This window comes from Ceratotherium simum, chromosome 15 (genome assembly GCF_057802395.1).
Source record: "Ceratotherium simum simum isolate JZ-2026a chromosome 15, ASM5780239v1, whole genome shotgun sequence".
Classification (NCBI taxonomy): domain Eukaryota; kingdom Metazoa; phylum Chordata; class Mammalia; order Perissodactyla; family Rhinocerotidae; genus Ceratotherium; species Ceratotherium simum.
Window position 1 is genome coordinate 31,113,844 of NC_141914.1, and position 24,279 is coordinate 31,138,122.

A 24,279-nucleotide genomic window follows, 5' to 3' on the forward strand; every position below is an offset into this window, starting at 1 on the left:
GATCAAAAATAGTGTCAAAGAAAGATTATTCTCTTCACATATAAGACTAGTCTCATTTCATTTGGGTGCAGCAGGAATGGTAATTTACCATATAGCCCTTCTTACATTGGCTTTGCCAGAAATAGGCATAAAGGAATCTCAGGAATTTTAAAGGCCCTTTGAGATTAAGAAGTCAAGTCCAGAACTTGCCATGAGATTTTACCTTTGGTACCTATAAATTTGGGCAAAGTCCTCTCTTCTTGAAGTCCTCCAAACATCCTAGGATTCCTGGGCCTTCGAGGAAGTGGCCTTCCTCACTCAACCATAAGTCAGGGAACTCTGTGAGTCAGGCACCAGGCCAGTTTTTCCAAGATGGCTTCATAAGCATTGATTCCATAGTGGCAACTTTATTTCCCTGAAAGTATCTGCATCCATCTGATTAATGAGTTCTATCTTCTGGATGTAGCAGGAATCCTTTTATCTTTTATCTTAAGCTGTCTATAATTTACAATAACTTAATAGACTACACTTTTGTAAACTGAAAATACATGTTTGTAAATGTTATCTTTTTCTCCCTGACTGACACCTCCAGAATTTGGATAGTCTTATTCAGCATTTTTTCAGGGTGGTATTGTTATTTGCACAAGTTCCATAACAATCTTCCCTCCTTGTTTGCAAGTATAATCAGAAATATTGGTTTTGCAGCCAAGGCCTTGCTTAAAATATCATAATTGAGAATGATGCTCATTTCTCTCCATGAACGTTTAACTGCTTTCTATATCCATTCACATTCCTTATAGAACAACTTCTCAGGATGGCAAAATTTAACATTTTCATTAAGAGACCCAAATATTTATAGCCTCTCTGTACCATATAAAAATGAGACAGAAAGTAGAAGCTTAATATTATGCCTAAGAATTAATGTATCTAAGTATTCCATCCACCTAGAAATGATCGAAGCATCTAATGAATATCTATTAATTAATTCAATTTAGTATCAGTCCAAGATTTTAAATTACCTAAAGATCTTGGAAATTATCTTCAAGCTACACATTACAAAACATAATTACTGTTGAAGTAAAGTTTGTCAGAATAACGATTCAATTTGGATAAAACACAAATTTACATTTTGCGTAATCTTAAACACTAAGTAGAATGATGTTAGTTTATTTGACCAGTAAACTTGTGTAAGTTTAAGAAGAACATACCCAAATAGAATAAAATCTATGCGTATATTATATTTAACAATGATAAATCAGAAAAGACATAGTTTTTTTTAATTAAACCAAAAATAACAAACTAGTTTTATTTTCCAAATATTTCCCCAAATTACATGAGCTTGATTTCTTAAAACACTTCAGTTAGTTTCTGTAAGAATTTTTTAGCACATTGAAAGTATTGGAAATTTAATTTCCTTAATTTCTGGGAAGTTTGGGAATATTCAATTTATGTAACTACTTATTTATCTTTAATCCAATCAGAATAGAGCTCCTTTAAGGTATTTTATAATCTAATTTATTAGTACCATATAGGAATGGAGTAAGCAGTGATCTGAAGGTAAGGTCTAATCTCATCTGAGTCACAGCATCAAACTATCAAAGACAAAATGCACCAGATATTTAAGGAGATGATCTTATTCAGGCCATTGTAATTGGGAGAACATTCACTAATGAGAAAACAAATCATCTCAAAGAAAATAAAGGGGGGCTAGGAAGAGTCAGGAAGACGAAGGAATCGTCCACTAGTCATTAATGAGAATGATGAGATAGGATGAAGATTAGTCTTTTCTGAGTCATTGAGAAAAGGTGGAGATGGGTCTTGTCTTGGAATATGGGAGAGCTGGATGTCCTTTGTGGATTGGCCATTTCTCAGAAAACAAAAGGCTGTGGATTTCTTTACCATTGCTATTTTCCAGGAGCACGAGACGCAGGTGAAATTCAACATTGTCAAAGGTAAGCTTGTGAGCTCTAACTCCAAGTTGGATCTTGATTTAGGCTGTAATTGCTTGAGACTAGGTTTTTAATGCTCATTTTAGAGAAAGCAAAGACTTGCATAAAATGGGAAGCTGGAATTGAGACCCAGCTGAGATAGTACCTTAGGTGGCTTCCTTCTCAGTGAAATGAGGACTAAAAAGTCTCCATGTACCAATCCAAGGAAGCAAACAGCAAACTTGTCAATGTTTGGAGCTGGGAGAGGAAAAAGTCTCCTATGTGTAATCAAAGCTCATTAGTTAAGTAACCGTGTGGAGTCTCAATCTATCCTACCTGTATGGTATTGGAATTTCCAAACTAAAAAAGTAATATAAAATCTGGACCAAGGCAAATGAAACTCTGCAGTGCCTGGTGAAGCAAATACAGCCTCCCACAACAAAACAACAACAAAAATTCTGTACTGAAGAAGAGCTTACAAATTTTTTTTTTTTAATGCAAGAGAAAAACAACAACAAACAATCACATAGAGACAGATTGGATTGGTGGTTACCAGGATGGAAAGAGGGAGGGAAGGGGGTGAAAGGGATGATTAGGCACATGTGTGTGGTGATGGACTGTAATTAGTCTTTGAGTGGTGAACATAATGTAATCTATACAGAAATCGAAATATAATGAGGTACACCTGAAATTTATATAATGTTATAAACCAATGTTACGGCAGTAAAAAATAATAAAATAACAAATAAATAAATAAATACAAGAGAAAATTGTTTACCATGAAAGACAGAATGACTTGGATATAATAGAAACATGGGAAAGAGGCTATAAAATAATAGGTTTTTAATTATTTAAGAGCTAAATGAAGGACATAAACTATAGTAAAATAATAGACTATTATAGAAAAATAGGCAGACTTGTAAATAAAACAACTTCTAAAAATAAGAAAAGGTAATTGAATACTTAAAATTCATGAGTGGTTGAAATAGCAGATAAAACATGGCTGAAGAGGTAAATTAGTGTACTGGAAGAGAGATCTGAAGAAATACCCAAATTGCACCACAACTAGATTTTTTAAAAGATAAAATATATGATAGACAGCTATTAGCTGTAGGATATAGAATTCACAAAAAAGGAAACTTGAACAATCAACAAATATGAGAAGAGATGAATGTCTTACTAGCAATCAGGAAAATGAAAATAAAAATAAGATAGCATACGACATCTATCAGATTGGAAAGTTAACATACTTGATAACATGAAATTTTAATGAGGATGTGGAGAAATAAAGACTTTAAACATGGCTGATTGGAGTATAATCTGATGCAACAATTTTAGAGAATAATTTAGAAACATCTAGTAAGTCAATACAGTTAGAGATTTATATTATCTTTTGACAATTCAACATTAATAAATATTTTAGAGAAATTTTGGCACATATCTACAAAGATTTGTGCAACATGTTTGAAATAGTGGGGGGGAAAGTCAATAACCTAGTTTTAAATCTATGGGAGCAAGATAAATCAATTGTAGCATATTTTACTCCAGCATTCATTTATACTGTTCAATAATTTCCTGCTCTCCACTTTCCAGGCACATACTAGGATTGTACTTGCCTATCTACTTGAAGATAGTGTGGCTATATGACTTGCTTTTGCCTAATGAAATGAGATCAGATGTGATAGTTGTCATTTCTAGGTAGGATCTTTAAGGTCAGTGCAGAATTACCTACTGTAAAAGGCCATAGAAACATGGAACAAAATGAAGTCTTCATTAATGTAGATCCCTGAATGACTATGATGAGCAAAGGCAACCTGTTGACATGCAATGGACATGTAGCATGATTGAGACATAACATTTGTTGGTTATTTTTTCTCTGAGTATCTTTTTTTAATTTTAATTTTATTTATTTATTTTTCCCCCAAAGCCCCAGTAGATAGTTGTATGTCATAGTTGCACATCCTTCTAGTTGCTGTATGTGGGACTTGGCCTCAGCATGGCGGGAGAAGCGCTGGGTCTGTGCGCGCCCGGGATCCGAACCCGGGCCGCCAGCATCAGAGCGCATGCACTTAACCGCTAAGCCACGGGGCCGGCCCTCTAAGAGTATCTTTGATTCCCAAAGAGGCATTTGAGTAGCTAGGTGGAGATTATAAAAGACTCTTATGGCTATGGGTACAAAAACAAAAGTTTAAGGACTATAAAGGATTGGGACCCTGGAAACCACCTCTCAGGATTTCAGTTGGAACTCTCATGGACTACATTCTAGGCAAATTGAAAATAGGCCAGATTCCACAAGTACTGAAGCCCAATTTTAAAATAACTGAATCTCTGATGCAATTAAGGTGATTTGGGATTGCTAGATTCTCCAGCCATCCACAACAAGCAAACTTAATACTGTAGAAGAAGAGAGCATCATTCTAAGGTTAAATTATCTCTCCTAGTTTAAGTATGCAACATCTGGTACTTAATCAATGATAACCAGGTGTAAAGGAAACAAGACAATGTTATTTGAAAGCCAAGAGTCAATAGTCAACGGCAACAAAGCCACAGAGATCCAGACACTGGATTTATCCGGCACGAACTTTAAAATTATTTGAATAATGTGTTCAAGTGCATAATAAAAGGTGGAAAAATTCAGCAGAGAATTGGAAATCTTTAAAATAATTAAAAATTCTGGAACTGAAAAATACAATAATTACAATTTAATACACATAGAATGAATTTAATAACAGATTAAAGATTCATTTAATTGTTAATAGATTAGAATAAAATATCCACACAGAAGATCCAAGAGTCAAAAAGATGGAAAATAGAGAAATGAGTGTAAGGAATATATGGGGCATGGTTTTAAAAATTGGAATCCCAGGAAAAAATGAGTGAGAATGAGGCAACGGAATTATTTGAAAAGAAGGAATGAGAATTTTTGAAAATTGATAAAAAACATCAAGCCATAGATTAAACAGCACTACGAAACCCAGTCAGGATAAATATAATGTAAATCAAATATATATATATATACACACAATGTATATATATATATACACATTAAAGTAAAGCTAAAAACCAAAGGGAAAACCCTAAAAATATTCAGAGGAGAAAAGAAGCATCACCTTCAAAGGAACTTCAGTAAGACTGTCAACTGATTTCTCAACAGAAATAATGGAAGCCAGGAAAACATGGAACTTTAGAGTGGTGACACCATGCAAACACTGCCTTAATCCAGTGATTAAGTTAACATCACCAGTCTTGATATATTGTACTCCATTATTTTTTATTTCTTTTTTCTGTTTTCTTTTCTCGTTTTTTTTTTTTGTGAGGAAGATTGGTCCTGAGCTAACATCTGTGCCAACCTGCCTCTATTTGTTGTATGTGGGTCACTGTCACAGCATAGCTTGATGAGCAGTATAGGTCCATGCTCAGGATCTGAACCCATGAACCCTGTGCTGCCGAAGTGGAGCACACCGAACTTAACCCTATTCCACCAGGCTGGCCCCTATTGTACTCCATTACTATGTGAGGAGAGACACTTCACCTCTGTAGTGTCCTTCTTAAAAACTCATAACCCCAGTAATCATGAGAAAAACATCAAACAAACGCAAATTAGAGGACATTTTACAAAATATCTAACCAGTACTCTTCAAAACTGTCAAGATCATGAAAAACAAGGAAAGATTGAAAAACTATCACAGACCAGAGGGGACTAAGGAAATATGATGATCAAACATCATGTTGCATCCTAGACTGGATCCTAGAACAGATAAACTACATAAATGGAAAAAACACAAAATCCAAATAAAGTCTGGAGTTTAGTTCATAGTAATGTACCAATGCTAATTTCTTAGTTTTGAGAAATGTACCATGGTTATAAAGATATTATAAATACAGAGAAGAATGAGTGAAGGCCCTATAGGAACTCTCTACACTATCTTTGAAACTTTTCTGTAAATCTAAACGTTTCCAAAATAAAAAGAAAAACATAATGGGATACCACTACACGCCAATGTGAATGACCAAAACTAAAAAGACCAACACTCCCAAATGTTGGTGAAAATGTGGAGAAATAAGATACTGTTAGTTTGAGTCAATTTGTACATCTACTTTCAAAAACCATTTGGCAATATTCTTTAAAGTTGAAAATAAGCGTAACATTTGCCCCACAAATTCTACCTCTAGGTGTATATTTAACAGAAAAGTGTTACACGTACTTCAAAAAACATGCATGATAATGTTCATAGCAGCTTTTTAAAAAAGTAATTTTTACTTTTGTTTTTGAAGATAAATTTTTTCATTTTTTCAGATTTATTAAGGTATAATTGACACATAGCAACTGTATACATTTAAGGTGTGCAACTTGATGTATTCATATATGTACACAGTGAGAAAAGATCATCACAATCGAGCTAATTAACATATCCATCACCTCACAAAGTTACTTTTTTTCCTTCAGACTGTATAAATACTTCACTTTTTCTTTTTTAATTTTATACCCATTGAACAACAACTTCCCATATCGCCCTCCCCCATTCCCTGGTAACCACCATTCTATTGTTTACTTCTATACTTTTGAATACTTTAGATACCCATGCAAGAGGAATCATGCAGTATTTGTCATTCTGTGACTGACTAACTTCACTTAGCCTAACGTCTTCCAGGTCCATCCAATTTGTTGCCATAGCAGCTTTGTTCCTAAGAGCTGGAAACAAAAACTGGAGACAAATCAAAAGTCCATTTACAATACAGTGAATAAATTCATTCTGGTAAATTTATTTCATGGAATATTATACTCAGTGAAAATAAATGAACTACAGCTATATGCAACAACATGAATAACAGAGTTATGTTGGCTTTTGAGTCAGAGAAGCCAAGCACAAATAAATACATACTATGTGACTCTGTTTATAGAAAGTTTAAAACAAGATTAGTCTAGGGCCGGCCCCGTGGCTTGGCGGTTAAGTGCTCGCGCTCCGCTGCTGGCGGCCTGGGTTCGGATCCCGGGCGCGCCACTTCTCCGGCTATGCTGGGGCTGCGTCCCACATGCAGCAGCTAGAAGGGTGTGCGGCTGTGACATACAACTATCTACTGGGGCTTTGGGGGGAAAAAAATAAATAAATAAAATCTTTAAAACAAGATTAGTCTATAGAATTAAAAGTATGGGTGGTATCTCTGTGGGTTCTATGAACTTGGGGAGCAGGTGATGTGATAAGGAAACCAAGGCTTGGGTTGAACGTATAGAATTTGCCTCCTTCTCTTAACAGCCAATGAATCATTTCTTCGTTCTCAAATGAAAGTAAAATCCTTTAATTCAATCACAAACACATATTAAGATGAAAACCAAATTAGCAGATAAGATCCTGAAACAAGTATCTAGTTTATTGGGAAATCAAGTTTTAATCATACAGGGTTTACTCTAGCACTCAGAGGTTGGAACTTCTTCATACAAGTCCAGCTCATATCCATCAAGAATAATAAAACATATTTGAATTCAAGGAAAATACTCTGGATGTTCTATTGTAGTCCTCTAGTAATTGAATATTATGAATGAGGCACAGTGGGACGAGAAGATCTAAGTAAGGGAATTTGGGGGGAAATTAAAGTTGTATATTGTCATCCCAAGAAGAGAAGACACATTATCCCAAATCGTTCTCCAAAAGCATCCACAGCAACAAACACAAAGTTGGCATTTCCCTTCATGAATCCCAAGAGGCATCTTCACCTGCCCTTCCTCCTGTTAAGTGACTCTTAATAATGAGGAAAATGATTCCTGTTTCCCATATTCAACAGAACTCATTGAGAAGGTATCCCAGGACACTTTGGAGTGTCAACTGCTAGTTCTGCAAAATTTATAAAGTTGATTCATACAAATAAAGTAATTGGAGTCACTAAATAAAAGTGCTATAAATCTGGATTTCTTTTTTGGCTGTGCTCTGGAGATTAGATATAGAGTCCAGTTCTCCATGTAGAGGAGCTGATCTAGGACAGAACACAAAGCCTGGCCTGGGTCCTAACATCTAAAGAATGATGACCTATGCTTGGTTTGAGATTGTGTTTGTGTCAATTTACTATGAACCAACAACCAGCAGAGCAACAAATAAAGATCAAATGTGAATTCGAGTGAGTGGATGTGGTTTACCATTGCTTCCCTAGTTTTCGTAGAAGTTCAGTGTTCAATGCACGCAACACAATGATATCTGCTGTATAAGAGGAGCTCTAAGACCTGGCACTCTCCCGTTGGGCTGAGGGAGAATCATCTCAGCATTCAAGCCTGTCCAACAATGCATGAGGACAGGCTGGGGAAGGGCAGCACCAGTACTGGAGAATACCTACTAACACATAAGGAAATTCTCGTCCTGCTACAGTTACATATTTCCCATTGCAATATCAGGGATACTTACAGCAGGACTGGCCATAGTTCCCAAATGCAACAAAAGAGGGATTGCTTTGGAAGTCCAGTGAGTCTAAAGGACAACAGCAAGGACCTATCACTCTGTGCACGTGGTATTCTTGCTATAACAAGTCCCCTTTAGGTAGGAACTACTACTTGTTTAAATGACATGTGGTTGGGATTGTTACTTTTACATTCAAAGAATGTAAAAAGTCATGGGGAGGGAAAGTCAATACTTATGAAAAGAAAAAGGTATAAATACTAGGAATAGGACCAAAGCCTTAACCTCCGGGTAGTAATGATAAGAGGAAATTGTCATCTTTATTGGAGATTCTCATGAGAACATTAAACAGGTAGACAGAAAAACAGACACTAACAGTCACCATAAACTAGTTATCATAAAGAAAGTATACAGAACATGACTGGTTTCTATCATCACTAAAGATCAATCTAGAACAGGATTATTGACATTTGGGACTGGATTATTCTTTGTTGTGGAGGGCTGTCCTGTGCATTATAGGATGCTTAGCAGTATCCCTGGACTCTACCCATGAGATGTCAGTAGGGACACTCCCTCATCGTGACCATCAAAATGGTCTCCAAATATTGCCTGAGAACACTCAGAGTGGAGAGCTCATAGAAGCCACCCACCTAGTGGGTAGGAGGATGTTGTCAAAATGGAGGCAGGGAAGAGGATAAAAGGAGAGGCTGGAGCCCTGAGATGATGAAACTCGGGCAAAATCAGTCCCAGTTGGGAACCAGTGAACTAGAGGCAAGATCCAAGAGAATTAAGGAAGAATCTCTGATATTGATGATTAAATCTTAAAAAGAATATGAAACGGATAGTGGAAAATAAACATTTCTGACAATGGGTTACTTAGACTCCAACAAACCACAGCCTCACTTAGATGAAGGATCATAAGAAATTAAAGTCTCTTTTATTCCTAACTGGGTTAAGGAGTAGTGTGGCCAATGCAAGGCTTCCATCTTCTAAGACTGGTAGACCTGAAACTGTAAGTATTTTTAATAGTTAAACAATATTGCAAATCAAAGAAAGAGCAAATCAAAAGAAGGTAATGACCTTAGAAATAAAGCCTCATTAAGGCTAATTATGATAAGGGTTTCCTTTTCAGAAGCAACCTTTTCAATGACAGGCCAATTTGGATTACCTAATCATCATATTTATTGTAGAATTTTCAAATGAAGGAAGCTGACTTTACAGATTTTGGGGTTTACGTAAAGAAAAGTGACTAGCACACCAAGAGTGATCTGCCAAACTCTTATACAATACTTCTGTACTATTATATATGAATGCTTCTTATGGAATTTGTTTACATTATAAGTTGTAATATCAATTCAACTCAGTTTAATGGGCCAATACCAGGCCTTGTGGGGGGATAAAGAGATGCTCGAGACAGTCTCCTTACCCTCAATGAACTTGTTATACAGTGATAGAGATAGAAATGCTCTGAAATAAATTATTTTAATTTCTGTCCCAAGGAAATGAATAAATTACAAACAAGAAATAGAAATAACCTTGGAAATCTAAGGGAACATTTAATTTCAACTGACTGAGATTGGGGATGAGACTCAGGGAGGTAGAGGGTCGAGTGCTTTTTAATGTAGATTTGAAACTGAGCCTTAAAACTGATAAGAATTCTATAGTTTCTGATGGAAGATGTGCACAAAATTATATTATAGGTGAAAGGAACAGAAATGGCAAAAGCCAAGAGGTCAGGAGCCAAAGGCTCTATTTGATGAATTAATCTATTATGACCAGAGTGAGGAATGTTTGATAACATAGGTGACGTTGCTAGAAAACTAGATTCGGGTTAGTTGTGGAGAGCTTTGAATGCCAGGGTAAAGTGTGTATGGTGATGATTTAAAACTTCTGCCTTATTACTTTGGGTGTTTTAGTTTTAAATTATAGACTGTTTTCATTGCTTCTACCTCTAGATGTATTAGTTATAAGTGAAGACTACATTGTTACTAAATTAATGCTAATAATCTTTTCAAAAGCATAAATGCATCTGAGATGACTTCACTGGTAGCAGTTCCAGAATTTAAATCATAACAAAATGTTTTGCAGTCTTATTCTTGATGTTGAATTTGTATAGAAAATACACTATTTTTACTGGAATTATAAATCTATTTGGAGTGGCTTTGAGGAAGATAGCGGAGATTACAGAGTGACTAAAGTTGTCTGAAAATCTAATTTGGATGCTACCATTATGCTTGATTAATTAAGAGGCTAGTAGGTTAAGGACTAAACAAAAATGTGTTTGTTTATGCTCTATATCCAAGCATGAAGTAATACATTAGGTAACAAAATCCAAAACATTTATTTAATATACACAAAGAATAGTAGAAATGTTTTTTGAATGTTACAGTCGACCTTCTGGAAGATGCCCATTGGATAACAGGACAAAGAAAGCAAACACTTTACAGTATTAGATACTGTGCCCCCTTCAAATAAGTAAACACCCTTATATTAGCCACTAAAAATTTTCCCGTCTACAGCAAGTTTTGTCCTATGGAGTTAGGAATCAAGGTTATAACATAATGTCAAATTGACATCGAAAAGAAACTCATAGTTTTATCAGAAACTTTCCCATTGAGGAGCTCACCTCTGAAAGCCCTTTTGTCAAGAGAACTGACCTATCCCAAAATAGGCTGAATAATCACTCCTTTAAGAAAACAAAAATGTTTTTGTGAAAGGTGCCATAAAAATATAGTTATGTAGATTTCATTATCATTGCCCTTGCTCTATCTATTAATAGCATGTTTCTGAGACACTTCACGTGTGCAAAATCTAGACAGGAGGTTAAGGTCTACTTGAATTAGTGAATAGAAAACAGCATGTCGTCCTAAGGTCACAGTTTTTAAGTGTCTTGACCAAGCCACTTAGTGCTTTTTATTTAAATGATGAAAACATGCCTATATTTGTTGATTTTAATTCAAATTTTTCTGTGCCTGCTGCTGAAGCATAATTGAAATAGAATCCCTTATTGAATGATACTGTGCCCCATATACACCAGTCTTTTAATCTAATTGTATGTATGTGTCTTTATTATATGCTGTCTTATATGTGAAAGTTTCTACTACAGCGCCTAGCTCACAGAAGTGAGTAACAGTCCATTAAGGTTAACTTGATGTTTAAATTGGTGAGAACTCTATTGAAAATACGTGAAGTCTCAGTTTATCTTCACTAACTATATCCTCCTTGGGAAAGTCCTCTTTGGGCCTGCTTACGTGTGCTCGGGAAATAGGTTTACCTTCATTATGAAGATATTTCTTAGTCACAATGCCTTCTCCCTGCCCTACTCTTATTCACCCCAATGTCAATATTTGGTTAGTAATTTGTGAGATACAAAATGTTCCCCTCCAACAGAAACAGTTTGGTATAATAGAAATCCAGTAAGCTCTGTAAGCTAGTGGACTCTGGCTGGAATTCTGGCTCTGCTGCTTACTAATTCTGTGTCCTGGGGAAAGTCACTTAACTTCTCTGAGCTTTTGTTTCCTGGTTTGTGCAAAGTATATTAACAGCAACTACCTCATAGTGTTGTTGTAAGGTTTAGAAGGAATGTCCACATGGATCTGGTCCATGATAGGTGCTCAGGTAATAGTAGCTGTGGTTGCTGTTGTTGTTGTTTGCATTAGGACATGGCTAGAACTGAGCTGTAACAAGTCAGCCGTGACAGATCTGAAACTGGTGTTCTCGTACCTGGGGGCATGTAAGGGAAACAGAGAAGACTTGAGTGGAGCTCTCAGAAGCCACCTGTCTACAGGTGGATGGAGTTGTCAAAGTGGAGACAGGGAAGAGGAAGAGGGAGAGGCTGGAACAGAATCCCTGGGATGACAGGGGTGGAAATGTAGGAGCAGGGAGGAAAATCAAATCAACATCAAGGATGGAGTTGAGTGTGGCACTGGGCAACTGAGACAGAAATTAAAAAGAAAATTTTTCCTTAGCAAAATCAGGAACTAGGAAATAGAGCAAATCAGGGAATTTGGCAATAATAACACTAACCTCTCACATAGGGACTTTACAGATTACAAAGCACATTCATATCCATGAGTTGACAGTAAGGTAGACCCATGGCCAAGCCTACATAATAGCCTACACTCTCACTGTTTAGAAAGTAGAAAAGCCTAAAAACACCACTAATATATAAATTTGTAATCTTCATGTTTTAGAAATCACCTCACTATATTTCTAATCATATAATACAAAAGGGAAGCATATAATTGCCCAGACTTCCAACCTGTGAAAAAAGGACGAGCAATATATAACTCTCGCATGTTCTCCTAGAGTCTAGAAGTAATGAGCGCCTTCCTAAGCATTTCTGCACTGTCAGTATGGTCACTCATCAATGCCTGAGCAATCGTAAACTCTAACGCTAGCTGGCTAGCTGCTGGACGAGGGCCACCGGGCAGTGCCAGAGAGGTTAATATAGTGTGCTGAGACGTACTTCCCCCAAGGCTGCAAATGCTGACTCTTCAGTGGTTGCCAAGGGGGAGAAATAGCCTCTTCACTGCCAAGCAGGCTTCGTCTGGGAAAATTGAGCTCTTGGTCAGACAGGCATTTTAATAGACTCCATGAATCACTGATCAGCCAAGAAAGAATGTAAAAGAACCCAGGGCCCTAACTCTGCTGATTGGTTCTTTCAACAAAGACAAATGGAGAGCCAGTCATTCTCAATGAAGCAGGTCACAAAAGAGATCCTTCCTCCTTCAGGCCTCTCCTATTTCTGTCCCCGGAGGACCATGGAGGTAAAAGCCGCCATAAACCACAATTCCTTGCAGGCAGCAGAAGAGAGTAGAGAGAACAAGGATGGATTGAATCACCCTGTGTCCTTCAAAAAATCTCAGCCTTGGCTCACAGTAGATAAGGGTACTGAGATGAGTGGAGCCCTCATTTTTCAGAAGGTACATTGAAATGATTGAGACATGACACAAATTAGAAGTAAAGGATCTTAGCCTTGGAAAGGAAATTAAAGTTCATTACTCCACCCACCCCCAAAGCATTTTACAAATAGGAAATTTGAGGCTGAGAGAGGCAAAGAAAAGTGCTCAAGGTCAGACTGATTATTCAAGACAAGACTGGAACTAGATCCTGTGACTCTGTAAGCCCAGTCCAATGTGGAGTAGATCACGTCGCCACGTGGGGATGTACTGGACAAAAAGCAGAAAGCATAATCTTTGACAAGCAACGTGTGAGGAGTCAGAACATAGAACTTCCAGGTGTTGATGCCTTCACAAACAACACATACTTAAACCAGAACAGGGGGCTTGTATACCAAAATGACTTGCAACCAAACTGTGAGATTTTGAGGGATAAGAATGCTGTCATTTGGTTGTTTTAACTGAGACCCAATTGGAAAGTTAAAGATCCAATTCCCTTCCAGTGCATATTGAGAGGACATTTGTTGCCATCTAAGAGGAAATAAGAGGGACTAGTTTATTCTCTTTCCTGGAAAAAAAAAAAGACAAAATATGTGAAGCAATGGTTTTCAAGGAATTGGACATCAGGCAACCAAAGACAGGGATTCTTGAGAATGGAAAAAAAGTTCACTGAGCCCTATGATGGTCCCATCTTACAGCCTGGGGAGAATTTTCAGTCTTTGCATTGGTGGGGGAACTAGGTGGAGCCCATGAGCCCTGGGCTGGGAGTCTAGGGATGCTACGGTGGCTAGAGTCCATAAAGCAGGTGTTAGAAAGGAATGAATTATAGAGAAAGAGAACTCTAGAGATTTTCAGAGAGTGTCCTGGGAGTCTTCAGCTGAGTACTGAACAGTGAAAGCACAAGGTGAACAAATTATGATATATCCATACAACAGCCTCCTACTCAGCAATAAAAAGCAACACATTTATTAATACATGCAACACGGATAAATGGGGGTCATACATGTGTTTATTATCTTGATCACAGTGCTGGTTTTCTGGAGTGATAAGTGATATATATATTCTTTTGTGCTGTGCTTATTCAACATAACACTTTTGAGATTTATCTGTGTTGTGGCGTGCATCAGTAGCTTATTCTTATTTTTATTGCCGAATATTATTCTATCACATAAACGTACCACAGTTTGTTTATTCATTCACAAATGAATAACGCTGATGGACATTGGAGTTGGTCCATGTTTCGGTTGTTATGAAAAAAGTTGCTTGGGCCAGCCCGGGTGGCCTAGTGGTTAAGTTTGGTGCACTCCGCTTCTGCGACCCAGGTTCGGTCCCAGGCACCAACCTCTACCACTCATCTGTCAGTGGCCATGCTGTGGTGGTGGCTCACATACAGAAAGAGGAAGACTGGCAACAGATGTGAGTTCAAGGCTAATCTTCCTTAGCAAAAGAAAAAAAGTTGCTATATATCTAATTATAGGTGTTTTTGTGGACATAGAAATTATTGGATCATATGATAGGTGTATGATCAACTTTTAAAGAAATTGGCAAGTTGTTTTCCAAGTCGCTGTACAATTTTACACTCCCACCAGTAATGTGTGAATCTTCCAATAGCGCCAGATCCTCACCTATACTTGATGTATCAGACATTTTATTTTAGCCGTTCTAGGGAATATGAAGAAGAATCTCATGCTGATTTTAATTTACTTTTCCCGTAATGGTTAATGATGTTAATCACCTTTTCATATGTTTACGGGCCATTTGTATATCTTCTTTTATAAGGTGTTTGTTCAAGCCTTTTACTCATTTTTATTAGGTTGCTTGTCTTTTTATATTGAGTTGTGGGAGTTCTTTACATATTTTGCATAAAAGTCCTTTGTCAGATCTATGTATTGCAAATAATTTCTTTGTGCCTGTGATTCATCTTTTCATTTTCTTAAGTTTTTTTTTTTACAATAAGTTTTTAATTTTGATAGTCTATTTTCTTCCTTCCTTTCTCTCTTTCTCTCTCTTTCTTTTCTTTCTTTTACAGCTTATAAAATGAATTAGTAAACATTTCTCCTTCTCTAGTTTCTGAAAGAGTTTGCCTAAAATTGATATTTTCCTTCCTTAAATGTTAAACAGATTTTACCAGTAAAACAACCTGCTCATGGAGTTTTCTGTGCAGGAAGGTTTTAGGTTGCAAATTCAATTCCTTTCATAGATATAGGGTTATTCAGATTTTTCTCTTTCCTTTTGACTCAGTTTTGGTAAGTTGTATTTTTTAAGCAATTTGATCATTTCATCTAAGTTATCAAATTTATAGGCATAAATTTGTTCATAGTATTCTTTTATTCTCCTTTTAACATCCTTTAAAGATGTTCATAATATTAGCTTACTATCCTTTTATCCTATAGAGAGAGCATCCACTTCATTCCTGACTTTGGTAATTCATGTTTTTCATTGGTACTGCTAGTGGTAAACTTGATAGAATTTTATGACTTTTATCAAAAGCAACTTTTGAATTTGTTAATTTTTTCTTTTGTTTTTATTTACTTTTTAATTTATTAATGTATGCTCTTATATTTATTTTCTCCCTGTTACTTTGGGTTCAATTTTCTCCTTTTCCTTCCAGCTTCTTAAGCTGGAAAACAGATCGCTAATATTAAACTTATCTACTTATCTAATAAATGTATTTAAATCTGTAAATGTCCCTTTAAGCACTGCTTTAGCTACATTTCACAGATTTTTATAGGCTTTATTTTCCTTATCATTCAGTTTGAAATACTTTTTAATTTCCCTTGTGATTTTTTTCTTTGACCGATGGGTTATTTAGAAATGTGTTATTTACTTTTTTAGTATTAGAGATTTTCCTAGATATTGTTATTAATTTCTAACATAATTCCTTATGGTCGGAAAACATACTCTATAAAATTTCAAGCTTTTGAAATTTTTGGAGATTTAATTTATGGGTGGTCATATTGCCTATCTTGGAGAATATTCTATGCTCTGAAGTGTAGAAAAGAATCTCTATTCTGGAGTTGTAATGTTCTACAATATAAATTAGGTCAATTTCACTGCTAATGTTCAGATATTCTATATCATAGATTATTTTTTAAATATTCCTTTTATTTTGAAATAATTTTAGATTTACAGAAAAATTGCAAAGATGGTACAGAGAGTTCCTATATACCCCTCATCCAGTTTCCCCCAGTGTTAGTATCTTACATTACCATGCTAAGTTTGTCAAAACTAAGAAACTGACATTCGTAAGTCACTATTAACTAAACTTCAGATGTTATTTGGATTTTATGGTGTCTCCACTAACGTCTTCTTTCTGTTCCAAGGTCCCACTCAGGATACCACACACATTTAGTCATCGTGTCTCCCCAGTCTCCTCTGGTCTCTGACAGTTTCTCAGTCTTTCCTTGTTTCCATGGCCTTGACAGTCTTCAGGAATACTGGCGAGGTATCCTGTGGGTATCTTCCAATCATTGTCTCCCTTTGGCATCTGTCAAGCCTTATTTTTAGGTCTTATTAGGGGTGGCATTGGGTAGCTATTAGTCTAGGGTGTGATCTCTACTCCTAAAACATGGACTTTCTAATGTTTAAGCTGGAATGCCTGGCTTATTAGGAAATCTCTCTAATCTGGCTGGTCAGAACACCTAACATCTCCCAGCACTACTCAACTTCTAGTTTTTCTATTTTGTTCTCAACTCCATTGCAGCCACTCTCTGGTAGGCCTCAGGTAGTCTCACCCTTCCTATGTGCAGCCCCACTCTAAGCTAAGAATTTATCAGAAATCCCCACACAACCTTCCTGAGCTCCTCACTGCACAACTTTCTCTTCTCTGCATATTCTAGCCAATTTAACAGCTCTGACTCTGATGGCTGCCTCCTCAGCTCAGTAGAACTATTATGCTCTCCTATGGTTCCACCTCCCTGCCCCACAATCAGGAAATCATCCCCAGGTAAAGAGCCAGGGCAAATATGGGAATCTCCTCTTGTGTTATCTACTTTCATGGGTCAGATGCCTGAAAACAGTTCTCTTATATATTTTTTTCAGTTTTATGGTTGTTTGCAGCAGAACGGCAAAGCTGGTACCCGTTATCCTGCCATGGCCAAAAGTATAAGTACTGCGCCCTCTGCTTGAAAATCATACTATCTAGTTACCTGATATTTTCCCATTTTTAGCACAATCATCTACCGACCTTCATGACATTCCCACAAATCCTCAAAAAATTTGTCACCAGGACTTTGAGATTCAATATAGACTTTGAAGCCATGATTAAATTTGAATATCAGCTCTGCTATTTCTACCTGCTTTAGCCACAGTAGTCATTTAACTGCTGCCTTCGTTTCCAATCTGTGAAATGAGGATAACAAAATTTCAAAGTTTTTGTAGGAATTCAAGGAGATAATGCACCTAGCACAAGGGCAAGTATAGATGTTCAACAAATAGTAGCAGTATAGAGGTTAAAGGAACGGATTCTGGAGTCAGGAGACTTGATTTTGAAAGCTAGTTACAGTTATGACGCATAATTTATGTTTGGGTTAGATACTTAACCTTACTAAGCCCCAGGTTCTCAATTATAAAATAGAAATGGTAATAATAGTCACTACCTCATAGGATTGATTTGAGGATTAAATGAGAAATACAAAGTACCTCCTGATAGCTGATATACCTGGCACATGGTAGATGCTCAACAAATATTGCATGTTCTATAACTATTTTCTTTCTTGCTTTCTTCTTTCCTCCACCCACCCCTTGCCATCATCCAGGAGTGACTTCCCATCACTCATACATCATTTGGCCTTGGATGACCTCATTACTCCAATGATCTCTCACCCTATTCTTCTCTAGTAGATCACACACTCATTTCCAACTTGTACCGAATCATTTCCTGAATGCAATTGTTTTCTAAAAGTTTTAACTCTAGATTTCACCTCTTTAATCACAACCTTATTTCTTCCCACCTATCCCACTCTTCAATCCCAATTTCCATGCTCTCCATAAAGTTCTGCCAGGCCTAGTTATAAAGAGTAGGATTTGGGATAGTATGACTGCCATTCAGTGGGCATAACTTCTACTAGCCTCATCAGTTTTTACTTTTTGCTTTAACCTGTTGTTTCCTTTGAGTTGCTCAGCCTTAGAATAAGGCCTACAGTCTGGTCAAGCATATTTGATCAGCCATGGCTTAATCAAAACATTGGTATGCCCCAGTGGATTTGAAATCCCTATAGCCCACACAAAGTTTATCTGATACATTGGGAAAGCATCATTCACTTCTACAAATTTTACTCTTTGAGTCTGTTAATAAGCTCTTGGCAAGAGGGGGAGAACCTGAAATAGTGAATGTAATGAGATCACTTGATGGTGTGGCATTGATAGCAGGAGTGTTGTTGCTTTCATCCAGGCTGCACATTAAAACCTCTGAGGGAGTTTTTTGCCTGTACCTCTACCCCAAGAATTTCTGATTTAATTGGGTTGGGATGAAGCCTGATCATTAGTGTTTTTAAATGTTGCCATGATGATTTTAATATTCAGTCATAGTTGAGAACCACTGCGACAGAGGGAAGGAGACTATTAGCACAGTTTCTTCTATCTAATCCCAGTAACTCAATTATAGGAAACTTCCTCTTCAGCAGTGTGCTAGAGCTGGTTGTACCAGCTTATGAGAGCTGATGGTTAAAATTTCAGAAGTTTTGCTTGCCAATTGGTGTCACATTGGCAGATTGGAAGTGGTCACATAGGAGCATTTACACATTGACAAATATTGCAAATGAGGGTGTTCTCCCCACCCCCCTCCACAGCTGGGAGGGAAACCCTCACCAGCATATCACTGCTCTAGTCCGTAGTTCATTTCCCTTTCTCCTTGCTTGTCCTTGAATCAGAAATTATATGTAACTAAAAGCACTCTCCTTTTAATATTGTCTCAGAAGAAAGTTTTTTTTCTATAGTTCACCATGAATTTTCTCAGCTTCCTCTTCTTTTAAGTAGAAATAGTTGCCACAGTAGTGGATAAATACCTTCACAAACATGAACTGACAGGGTAGAGGAGAAGGCTTCACTTCTGTGCAAGTATGTTTACTCTCATATCCTCATTGGTCTGATAATTTATAGATCTATTGATCTAATTTTCATGGCTCTTCAGACCCGCCAGCAATCCTTCCAGTTCTATAACAGAGTTCTGTTTTCCATATATTTTATTGTAAGTGTGTAAAAGAAAATAATACTTATCCTAGGCAGACAGGATAACACAGAATATCAGAGAAGGAAATGGCCGTAGAAGTCTTCTAGCCCAAGCCCCTCATTTTGTAAATGGCCTAACAGGCCCAGAGAGTTTAGGTGACTTACCCAGGGTCATACATTCAGTTAGTGGCAGAGCCAGAACTGTATATAACTCACGTATCTTCCCTTCTAAGCTATTTTACTTTTTTCTATGCCCTTATACCTCAAAGTGGTCTACCCAGCAGCAACATTGACACCACCTGTGAGCTTGTTAGAAATACAGAATCTCAGGCCCTACTCCAGACCTACTGAATGAGAATCTGTATCTCAACAAGATTCCAAGTTGAGTTGTACGTGCATTAAAATTTAAGAAGCACTAATCCATCCAATAATTCCACTTCTGGGTGTATACCCAAGAGAATTGAAAGTAGAGTCTCAAAGATATATTTGTACAGCCATGTTCATAGCAGCATTAGCTACCACACCCAAAAGGTGGAAAAAACTCGTGTCCATTGATGGATGAATGGATAAACAAAATGTGGTGTATACGTAAAGTGGAATATTATTCAGTCTTAAAATAAGGGAAATTCTGACACATGATACAATACGGATGAAATTTGAGAACCTTATGCTGAGTAAAAGAAGACATTCACAAAAAGATAAATATTGCATGACTTATACGGCGTACCTAGAGTCCAACTCATAGAGAATAAAAGTAGAATGGTGGCTGCCAGGGGCCAGAGGGAGGGGGGAATGGAGAGTTGTTGTTTAATGGGTATACAGTTTCAGTTTTGCAAGATGAAAAGAGTTCTGGAAATTGGTTGCACAACAATGTGAATGTACTTAACATACTGAACTGTACACGTAAAATGGTTAAGATGATAAATATCATGTTGTGTATGTTTTACCATAAATTTTTTTAAAACCTTCACTTGAAAAAAAAGTACTAATCCCTATTGATTTGATTCTGGTTTTCTGGAAGGTTTGATTCAACAACTGAAGCAGATGTCAAGTGGAGATAAAACCAAGTAGGAAGACTATTGAAATGCGTTGAATAAAAACATTTTTCATTTATTTAAAAATTATTTTGCTTAGGCTTTCTGCTGGCCCAGAACCCTCACAACAGCCTTCAGGTAGGTATTATTTAATCCCCATGTTAACAATAGGGTGAGCAACTCATCCTGGTTTGCCTGGGACTCCCACTTTTAGCACAGAAAGTCTCATGTCCCAGGAAACCCCTCAGTCCTGAGCAAACTGGGACAGTTGGCCACTCTGTTTATTAATGAATCTTAGAGAGGTTATGCAGCACTAAGTAGAGCCAAGATTCAAACTCAGATCTAACTTACAAAAGAACCAGAACTCCAGTTAAGTGAATAAGAAAAAAACAGAAGTGACCATAAAATTTCTCTGCTGATGTCATTGTATCATAATAAGATAATATTACTGTAGTATCTCTTACTACAGTTTGCGTTTAGATTTAAAAGAAGTTTAATCTGCCATGTCAAATATTCTTAGCTAATGGGCTTCTCTGGTCCTATTAAAGATGTCATGATGACCATTAATATTCTGGAAAGTTTGCAGGCTGCTGCCCTTCAAAGCAAAGATGAATCTCTGGTTTGCGTGTTGTTGTGTTTAGAATGACTGTGGAGCACAGGGAAGAAACAACAGGCAATGACCCCAGGCCTGGAGTACCATCAGGGCTGTAAATCAGTAATTGCCCAAAACCTTCTCAATAAAGGACTTGGAGGATGGGAGGAGAAGTCTAGGTTTTTGAAAATACTGTAAAAAAAAAAGTCACTATAAGCTCTAACAACATTCAAAACATAGGCTGACAATTGGATGGGCAAAGATGTTTGGATTGCAGTCAGAGAATGACCCTTTTTGATTTTTCCTACATTTACTAGAGAGGGAGCAGAGATGGGCAGAGAGAACAATGAAGCCAGAGGAATGGGGTTCACCTGAGTCCTAATAATCCATTTGAGCTAAGAAACTTCAAACTAATTCACACATCTGCCTTACCCCTGTCTTCTTCAGTCTTGGGTGTTAAAGGGGAAGAATTATTATTAAAAGGACAGGTTGAAAGAACAATAGGAGGAGAGGGGAATGCTCCACTCCCAGGAAAAAAGGTTAAGAATGAGAGCACTGGCCAGAAACCATCTAAGAACGAGAGACTGCCTGAGCCGCCAGAGATATTCCAGAAGCGGACAGGAAATGGATTCCCCTTATTTCCTTATAGAGCAGAGAATAACCATGAAGATGCTATAAGGTCTGAGGAAACTTTGCCACTGCCCCATGTTGCTTTGCTTGTTTTGCCTTCTGTTTACTCATTGGGGTTAATAATAAAACCCTGACATCACCAGGAGAAGAAAGAAAGCTCATGAGGCTGTGTATGGCTTCAATACCGTCTCTGGATTAAGGTGGGTGGAAGGCTGAGAGAGAAATCTCCGGGTAGTAACTGTGCAAAGAAGACAATAGAATGCTATCTCCCTTGAGCATGTTGAAAGAAAATGTAGCTCTTAGAAAGAGCTGGCCTTGAATGAAACAAAGCGGCAGCCAGGAAGACTTAACCCAAGGCGTTCCCCTTGTAAGTCCACTGAAAAATTCTCTTGTCAATTCAGAGAAAAACCCTTCAGAAATTTCTGAGTGCAGCCAAGTTAGTAATAGAATAGAGCTACTCTCAACCTTTTTCTTCTGCAACACACTTGACCAATGATGTTCACATGCTTGGCGAACTCCTGTGACTGCCCCCAAGGCTACTTCAAACTGCCTGTGTGATTTCTGGAAATTCACTCTCGCAAAACAGGATCCAAGTGAGTGAGAGTGATGTTACACGGATATGTATTGATTTCCCTCAAATTTATTATAGGCCAAAAAAAAAATAACTTAGCTGCAAACTTTAATTCTTTAACTATCAAGTCAAGAATGACCACTATCCCACAAAGATCCGTGCATGTATATTCACAGCATCATTATTCTCAATAGCCAACAAGTGGAAACAACCCAAATGTCCATTGACTGAGGAATGGATAAACAAGATGTGGTATATCCATGAGTACCATTCAGCAATAAAAAGGAATAAAGTGTCCTGAATGGATGAACCTCAAAAACATTATGTTAAGTGAAAGAAGTCAGACAAAAGAACACATATGATTTCATTTATATAAAATGTCAAGAAAAGGCAAATTAGTGACAGAAAGTAGATTAGTGGTTGCCCTGGGGCTGGAGGTGGGAATGGGGAGTAACTGTAAAAGGGCATGAGAATTCTTTTTAGGCTGCTGAAAACGTTCTAAAATTAGATTTTGGTGATGGTTGTACAACTCTGTAAATATACTAAAATTCATTGAAGTGTACACCTGAAAATGGGAACTTCTAATGCTATATAAATTATGTCTCAATAAATTGCTTTCAAAAAGAAAAAAAATTACTTGAAAAAAAAAAAGAGGGACTAGCTCATGACATTGCTCATCATTGATAGAAACTGGTCTTGCATATGTTGGCCAGAATCTTCTACCTCCACAGGTGTTCTCTGTCATGTCCTGGCATTTCGTTCAGGATTTTAAAATGTGCTCTGTGTCTCCTCCTTTGTTCACAGAAGTGTGGCACCATCCCCTGCGGCACATTATCACCTTTTTATAAATATAATCAACTCCATTACCCTTACAGGATTGCTTGAGTCTAAACAATCCATCCTGGAAGCAGACAAACCAGGAGGTGTTGTGCTTGGCTTAGTCTCAAGGACAAAATACAAGAAAAAGAATGGAAAATGCGCTGTTACCACTTACCTGTTGCGTATCCTTGAGGCTTTTCCCCCCCTGGAAGAAAAAGGATAATGACAATGCTTTCTGGACATGAGAGACTGTTTTCATTAAAGAATATTTTGGATGTATGAAATGAGAATATAAAGGTGGTATTTCCTATTGACACTGGATATAAATACTAATGTATTTTGAATGACTTGAAAACTCACAGTTCTAACAAATTCCTATTACCATATACAGATCTGAAAAAATGTGATAAACAGATTACAGATTTATAGTAAATTTTGCAGGGGTACAATGCCATGAAACAAAGTTTAGCAGGTTTAAATTTTTCTTAGGTCCCATCTCTGATTACAAATTTTTTAAAAATCTAAAATATACAAGTTGGAAGGGCACTAAAATATCATCTAGCCAATCCCCCCGGCTGAGGGAACAAAGGACTGTGATGGACAGCTTGCTCCAAATCTCACAGAATAGTGAAGGCAATTCAGGACGTAGAGGACTCACAATCACATACTCTTTCCACTATAACTACAGTTCCTAGAGTATACATGAGAAGGTTACACACTGGATAATAAGAATAGGAGAGGGGCTTTGCCTCTGAGGATACCTCATACTCAATTAGAAACAATTATGTAGAGGTGATAAACTGTCATTCAGTGAACTAAATCCAGCCCACAGACAAGTTTACTTGACCAACATGAGTTTTTTAAAAAATTTAAATTGGTTATCAAACTTTTAAAATTTTGAAATTTTATGTATCAGTTCAGGTTTCCCACTTTTTGTGTGTTGGTTTTAGAAAATGGGAACTTTGGCAATACTGGGCCAGCGTTCTTCGATGACAGTGGTCGCTGGGGGTGAGTGGAGGGTGCCCTGTTTAGAAGGTGCTTTCCCTCCTCAGTGTGTATTTTTTTCTAACACCTGGTCTGCTTTTTTCATTTGAGTTACCCAGACCCTTGCAGGCATTTGAGCTTGTGACAGTGAGTTAGGGGAATTGGGAATACTGACTCCTAAATTATATACATCAAGGTAGAACATCTGGGACAGAGCTTGGAGCTTAGAGGCTGGCTCAGTCCTTAAGCCTTTCCAGTTGGATATAATTCATGCAAAGGACAGCTGTTGG